Here is a 6,917-nt window from a genome sequence, read left to right as displayed (position 1 = left end):
GGATTGCCCCCTCCCTCAGTCATCTCATCCCAGGGCTCCTGTCCTGGGGACAACAAAGGGTCCCAGGGATGCTCAGGCTGTGGCCATCCCACCCTGCCAAACCTCAGCCTCTGGGCAGGGGGTGACCCCAGTGTCACCTTCCTGCACCTTCTTAGCAGAGCAGGCAGGGCTTGATCTGCTGCTGAAGGAAAACCAACACTACAGACAGCCCTAAAAACAGCTCTCAAGGGAGCAGCTAAAAGCAGCCTCTTAGCAGAACCCTTGCTGAAGCCTGAGAGGTGCTGAGTGGAAGGGGCTGGGCTGGACTGGTGGCTGCCAGTGGTGTTCCCAGTTGTCACACTTTAAGAGAGCTGCTGGAACCTCTTCAATGGGTGGTGGAGAAGGAGGAAAGGAAAGAGCAGAAGGAGGAAAGAGAAGAAGGAGGAAAGAAAAGGAGGAAAGAGCAAGCAGATCTCCAGCTATTTACCCAGCAGAAGAGGCTGCAGCCCCAAATCTCCATGTTCCCAATCCCTGTGCAAATCAGAGCCAAAGCACAGACACTTCCTCTTCTGACAATGTGGAGTTCCAGGCTTTGCATAAGATATGACAGAATTAACCAATTCTTGTCCCAGCTCAAGGCCCAGCCTGCCAGGCACAGACCTCAAGGTTTTTCCAGCCTCAGGACACCCCAGGAGCAGGGGAGAGGAGAGCAAAGCAGCCTCAGAGCAGAGCCAGGCTCCCAGTGTGTGGCTGCAGGGTGCTGGCTCCTAGAATCATAGAATCAAGTGGCTGGGTTGGAAGGGACCTCAGAGATCAGTTTTTGGTGCCTGACCCAGCAGATGTGGCCTTGTGGCTTTCAGGGGCTGATGGCTCTTGCTGGGATGTGCTCTGGATGTTGAAGCAGTTTTCCCCATTGCTCAACAACTTCCCTGCCTGCCCCTGCTCTCCCTCCTCTCTAGCCAGGGCATCTCTGTCCCTATGGGACCTGCTCCCCTTTCCTGGGGTCCAGCTTTCCTCCCAGCCTGGCCCCAGAGTTGAAGCTTTGGTCTGTTTGAGGTCTGTTTGCAGATGAGGTAAAACAGAAGCACATATGCAAACACCTCTCCCTCCTTCCTCTTATTTTCCTTTTTTTTTTTTGGCTGACTTGCTGCCTGCACACATAAATACCCATTTCATGCTCGGCCGATGGAGGATTTGCTTTGGCTGGGCTGTGACCCTGGCTTTGCACCAGGATCCAACACTGGAGGACACAGCCAGTCCCTGACATTCCTTCTGGGACAGGCACACTGGGATGAGGCTGCTGGCACCACTGGCACCATCCACCCCACACAGAGTCCTGCTGGTCCTTTCCCTCTGCTCTGCCCAGTACCAGGGCACAGCAAAGGCCACGGACAGAAAGGGACAAGGAGGACACAGCAGTGCAGAGAACCTGCCCAGCTCCACAAGTCTTTCCTCTCCTGGGCATCCCCAGCTTTCCCTCTCCCCATCCCTCTCTTCCTGCAGGAAGCAGCAGGATCTTTGCCCCTCCAGCCCTGGGGCTGCTCTCACCCTCAGGGGACAGGTTTTAAATCCTGAGCATCACACGTGGAGCAGCTGAAACAAGCAGCCCAGGCGAGGGGGTGAAACAGATTCCTGCAAAATGAAGGGAGCCCAGCAGAGCAGGGCTGGGGGTTTTACTGCCACGCAGCTATTATGAACCCAAGAAAAACCCAAGGTTTTCTATTCCGCAGGAAATTCCAACACTGAAAAACCCAAAGCAGGCCAAATGCAGAGGATTTGGGTCTTGTTTTTTCCTTTTGCAGAAACTTTAAAGAAAAAGGAAGAAGCTGTAATTCTAGAGCATTGGTTTGGGGATCAAGGACTGTCTGAAGAAGCATCACCATGTCCCAACCTTGCTGTGTCCAGGCAGCATCTTTGGGCAGGGACCAGCAGAGTCAGCAAGGCAGCAGCTCCCCAACCCCCAGAGCTGAGGGAAGGCTTGATCCTTTCAAAAGGCAGAGCTCCAGCTCACCCAGCACCCACCAGGACCTCTGGTGGGCCAGCCCAGCTTCTTTATCCAGCAACAATAAAACGCTTTTGTGCCAGGAGCTTTCTTCCTGCAGTGCTGGGCTGCTGGAACAGCTCTTGTCCCCAGAGGAACCACAATCAGGGCACAGGGAGAAACCAGCAGAGAAATCCCACTTGCTGGAAAACAGAGACCCCAAAGCATAAGGGAAGAGCAGAGGGCAAGAGAGGTGCTGGGGGATGAAACCAGGTGGGATGCTGCAGCTGAGCAGCCCCCCCACCCACAGGGTTCAAGCTGCTCCCATCCCCAGAGCTGTTTTCAAGCTCCCTGATGGAGCCAGGGATGGATCAGAAGCTGCCAAGCCCCCAGGGGCCATGTGGGGAGGGAAGGCACCGTGCCACCCCAGGGCAGGGTGAAGCCACCAGCACTGGGACCTGCCATGCCAGCAAATACTCAGCTCCTTTTGAAGAAGCTCAGAGCAGCTTCAAGTTCAGACCAAACTTTTTTTGGCTGATCCCAGTGGGATGAGGTTCAACACAACAACCCCATGGGGAGCTCCAGGCTGGGCACAGAGTGGCAGAAAGGGACCTGGGAGTCTGGATTGCCAGGAAGCTGAAGAGGAGCCAGCAGTGTGCCCAGGTGGCCAAGAAGGCCAATGGCATCCTGGGCTGGCTCAGGAACAGCGTGGCCAGCAGGTCCAGGGAAGGGATTCTGCCCCTGTGCTCAGCCCTGGTGAGGCCACAGCTTGAGTCCTGTGTCCAGTTCTGGGCCCCTCAGCTCAGGAAGGAGATTGAGGTGCTGGAGCAGGTCCAGAGAAGAGCAAGGAGGCTGTGAAGGGATCCAGCAGAATTGCTGTGAGGAAGGGCTGAGGGAGCTGGGGGTGTTGAGGCTGGAGAAGAGGAGGCTCAGGGGAGACCTCATCACTCTCTGCAACTCCCTGAAAGGAGGTTGGAGCCAGGGGGGGGTTGGGCTCTTTTCCCAGGCAACTCTCAGCAAGACAAGAGGGCACAAAGGGTCTCAAGTTGTGCCAGGGGAGGTTTAGGTTGGAGATGAGAAAGAATTTCTTTCTGGAGAGGGTGATCAGGCATTGGAATGGGCTGCCCAGGGAAGTAGTGGATTCTCCGTGTCTGGAGATCTTTCCAAAGAGCCTGGATGTGACACTGAGTGCCATGGGCTGGGAACCACGGGGGGAGTGGATCAAGGCTTGGATTGATGAGCTCTGAGGTCCCTTCCAACCCAGCCCATTCTAGGATTCTATGATTCAAACAGCCACTGGATGAGCAAACCTGGGCACAGCCCAAGGCCCTGGAGCAGGGACAGGGGATGCCTCCCCGTGCCCCAGGCAGGCAGCAGCCCCTTGGAATCCTTTCTGCTGATAAAGAGGATCCTGCAGGATGATTTGGCACTTCCACCCCCCCCAAATATTGAGCTGACCCACTTCTCCCAGTGACTTTCCTCCAGTGAAGGCTGTGCAGAAGCTTTCATCCACTTTGCATGGTGGTTTAGCAGACAGCATCCAGCCCCAGGAGGATTTCACCAGAATGCCACTCGTGACTGCAGTCCCTGGACTCTTTCACAGCAAGGTACTAGGACAAGCTGGGGAACACACGTGGCAGTCATGTGCACATGACCATGACAAGACACAGCAACCCCAGGGAAATTTTTTTTTTTTTTTTTAAGGTACACGATGACCAACTCCTTGCTGACCCACTTGGAATTAAAAACTTCAAAGAGAACATAATCAGCATTTTTTTTTTTTCAAAAGCCCAAAAAGATGCAAAATTTCCTTGAACACAAAGCAAAGGCAGGAAAGCAGCTGCAGGACTGTCCTGCACTCAGGTACTCCCAGGTCTCTCCAAGGAAGAAATCCTCTCCTCAGCCAAGGAGCCAGCTGAGCAGCTTCTGGAACCCAACCCAGCACCAGGAACCCAACGCAGCACCCAGCAGTAACTCAGAGAATGATTTCTGTTGTAAAGACTGTAAAGATCACCTGGTCCCAACCCCCCTGCCAGGGCAAGGACACTTCCCACTAGCCCAGGTTGCTCAAATCCCAAGTTTTTTGCACTTTGGTCCCCACAGCACTTCCCAGCACAAGGGCCTCAGCTTGGGAGATCCCAGTTGGAATGGCAGCTCCTGCAATCCAGGAGCCAAGCTCTGTGCAGTGTGAGAAGTTACTGCCTGCTGCTAGGTAGTGGTACCTGGCATGCTGGAGCTGAGCCCTCTGAGGGACCTCTTCAAGGTGCCAGCACTGGAGGTGGTCACCAACTGTGTCACACCTCCCCTGGGGACACAGGGACATTCCTTCCAGATCATTCCACAGCCCAGGGCTGAGCCCCTGCTTAGGGCCAGCTGCTGGTTGTGTAATGCCTGAGCAAGCTGGGCTGCTGCCAGCCCACACCGCAGCCTCCTCACCAGCCACATAATCCCCCCGTGCCCTCCCTGACTGCACATCCCATTACAGGCTGTTGGGTTTTCCAGTTTTCCTGAAACTCCATCATTTCGTGGAGCCTGACACCCTCTAGTGGAGGCGGGAGCTTGGCACACCGAGGAGCTGCTCCCAACTCCTCCAGCACTGCTGCATTCCAGGCTGCTCCCCAAAGCACCAGGGCAGGAGTTCTACAACCCCCCCTTGCCTCTACCCACCTGAAAAATCCTTCTGCTTTGCTCACAGGCACCACTAAATATTAAATACAAATTAAGAAAGAACCTCAACTTCGAGAAGCCGATTTTATTCATGTTTCCCACCTCCTTAGCCAAACCAACCCTCTGTAACCTAAAAGGAGCACAGACACAGAACCAAACTGCACGGGCAGCTGTCTCACCATCCTGCAGAGCAATCTTCAACCCCACCACCTGGAAAGAAACAAGCAGGACATTCAGAGGCTGCAGGGGGGCTGGGCACAGGCATCAGAGCTGTGCCAGGCAGCCAGAGCCCACAAGGCTGTCACAAGCTGCTCGTGACCCAGAGCCCTCCTGCAAAGGGTTCCACTGCATGGGGAGAGGAGAATCCTTGGGTAGACAAAGAGCTGGCTTCAAAATGAAGATTCTGCAAGCTTAAAAGATACTTCTGGATTACACCTGGCATTCACCTCCTTTATTAGAGATCAGACAAGGCCTGACCCAGCAAACTGGCTCAGTATTGAATTTAAAGGATCAATACATCTTGTTTTCCAAGCACAACTGGTTTAAGGTTTTAACACCTGACTGCAAACACAGCACCAGGCAGGTTCTGCACACTGCAGCCCCCACAGCAGAGGGGAGCTCCCACCCCCCAAAAAAAAGAAACTGAGGTGGGGAGGAAAAGAGGGCAGAACAGTCAGCTTTCCCTCTCCCAAATTGCAGAGTCCTTCCTTTCCCTCCCAGCCTCTGAAGCTGTTAGTTCTTCCTCTAACTCCACTAAAGTGCTAAAACCTTACTCCTTCCTCTCTCCTCACCTTGTTTTTGTGCTGGGTGTTGGGTTACAGCAGCTCCCAGCTGGGCCTGAACAAACCCCTGCTCCCAGCAAGAGGCATCTGACAGGACTGGGAGCAGGGGGAGTCTCCCATTTCAGCAACAAAATTAATTTTGTTTAAAGTGCCCTGACAGAGTTTGGCACTCACCAGCAGCTCAGCTCCAGCCACGAGCAAAACACTCTGACAGCAAAGATGCTTTAGGGAGCAGCTTCTCCCTCCCTCCTGCCTGACAGCTCTGCTGCTTTAGGGAGCAGCCACCTGGGGTAACCTTGCTGTGAGCAAACTCAGAGGGATGCTAAGATGCAGGCAAAAAGCCTGCCTGAGCCCTGCCCCCAGCTGAGCTCCCCAGCTGCAGGAGAAAAAAAAGACAGCAAAGGAAATCACAGGTTTGTCCAGAGAGCAAAGCACACAGCTTCCACCAGAGCCTTGCAACAGAAACCACCTGGGAGCATTCCCTGCTCCTCTGGGAATCAGGGCTTGGAATCCAGCTAGCACCAGTGACCTTTCCTTTCCCTTTCCTTCCTTTCCCCTTCCTTCCCTTCCCTTTTCCTTTCCTCTTCCTTCCCTTTTCCTTTCCTCTTCCTTCCCTTTTCCTTTCCTCTTCCTTCCCTTCCCCTCTCCCCTTTCCCTTCCTATCAGAGGGAACTCCTCTCAGGCAGCACACCACAAGCATTTCCCCACTGAGGCAACAGAAACCACCTGGGAGCATTCCCTGCTCCACTGGGAATCAGGCTTTGGAATCCAGTTAGCACCAGTGACAAATCAACTGAGAATATGGATGTTGAAAACATCTCACAAGCTCTGCTTGCCACACCTGTAAAACTTGCCTGCAAAGGAAGGGCAGCACCAGGTTAATTTGGCTGGGGGGTTTCAGAAGTGGAAAGCAGGTCGTGCAGAAGCCATTTCCCTGGGCAGAGAGGAGCTGGGTGTGTGCAGTATCATACATGACCATCAGAAGGCTGCATGGATGCTCACACCTGTTACTGCACAGGGGGAGCCCCACAGGGAGCACGCCAGGGCCTTGCTCTGGGGCAGAGGGGAGGGGGCTGCCTGGTACAGGGCAGGGCCTGCTGGCCCCACCACCCAGCAGCCCTTCCCCAGCCCTTCCCTAAATCCCCCCCCCAGCCCCGTGTCCCCCTGCCCCAGGGCTCCCCCAGTTCTCACCTCACGAATGGAAGCACCGAGGGCACCATCAGGGGGCTGAGGCTTCTCCCTGCAGACACAAAGTGTGGGGAAAACTCCCCAAACAACAGAGCCCCCCCAACCCCCCTGCCCATGCAGCCCCTTCCCCCCCCCCTTTCAGCCCTTTCAGCCCAATCACCTCTCCCCCTCCCCAGCACTGCCCACCCCCCAGCCCTGCACCCCCCAGACCCCGTGAACCCCCCCCCCCCGAACCCCAACTCCTGCCCCCCAGGCACTCCCCCAGCCCCCCCCCATACCTTGTCTCCTCGACCCCCCCCCCTGTCCCTGAGCCTTTAACA

The 6,917-nt window shown here is 55.1% G+C and overlaps 1 non-coding gene across 1 annotated transcript; it reads right to left on the bottom strand.

Moving 5' to 3' along the window:
- Nucleotides 1–6,360: 6,360 nt before the first annotated feature.
- LOC115599341 lies at nt 6,361–6,542 on the bottom strand. Its single transcript, XR_003988331.1, has one exon.
- Nucleotides 6,543–6,917: the final 375 nt, after the last annotated feature.

Source organism: Calypte anna, chromosome 18 (genome assembly GCF_003957555.1).
Source record: "Calypte anna isolate BGI_N300 chromosome 18, bCalAnn1_v1.p, whole genome shotgun sequence".
In the NCBI taxonomy this organism is placed as follows: Eukaryota; Metazoa; Chordata; class Aves; order Apodiformes; family Trochilidae; genus Calypte; species Calypte anna.
This window is presented reverse-complemented; position numbering and strand designations above follow the sequence as displayed.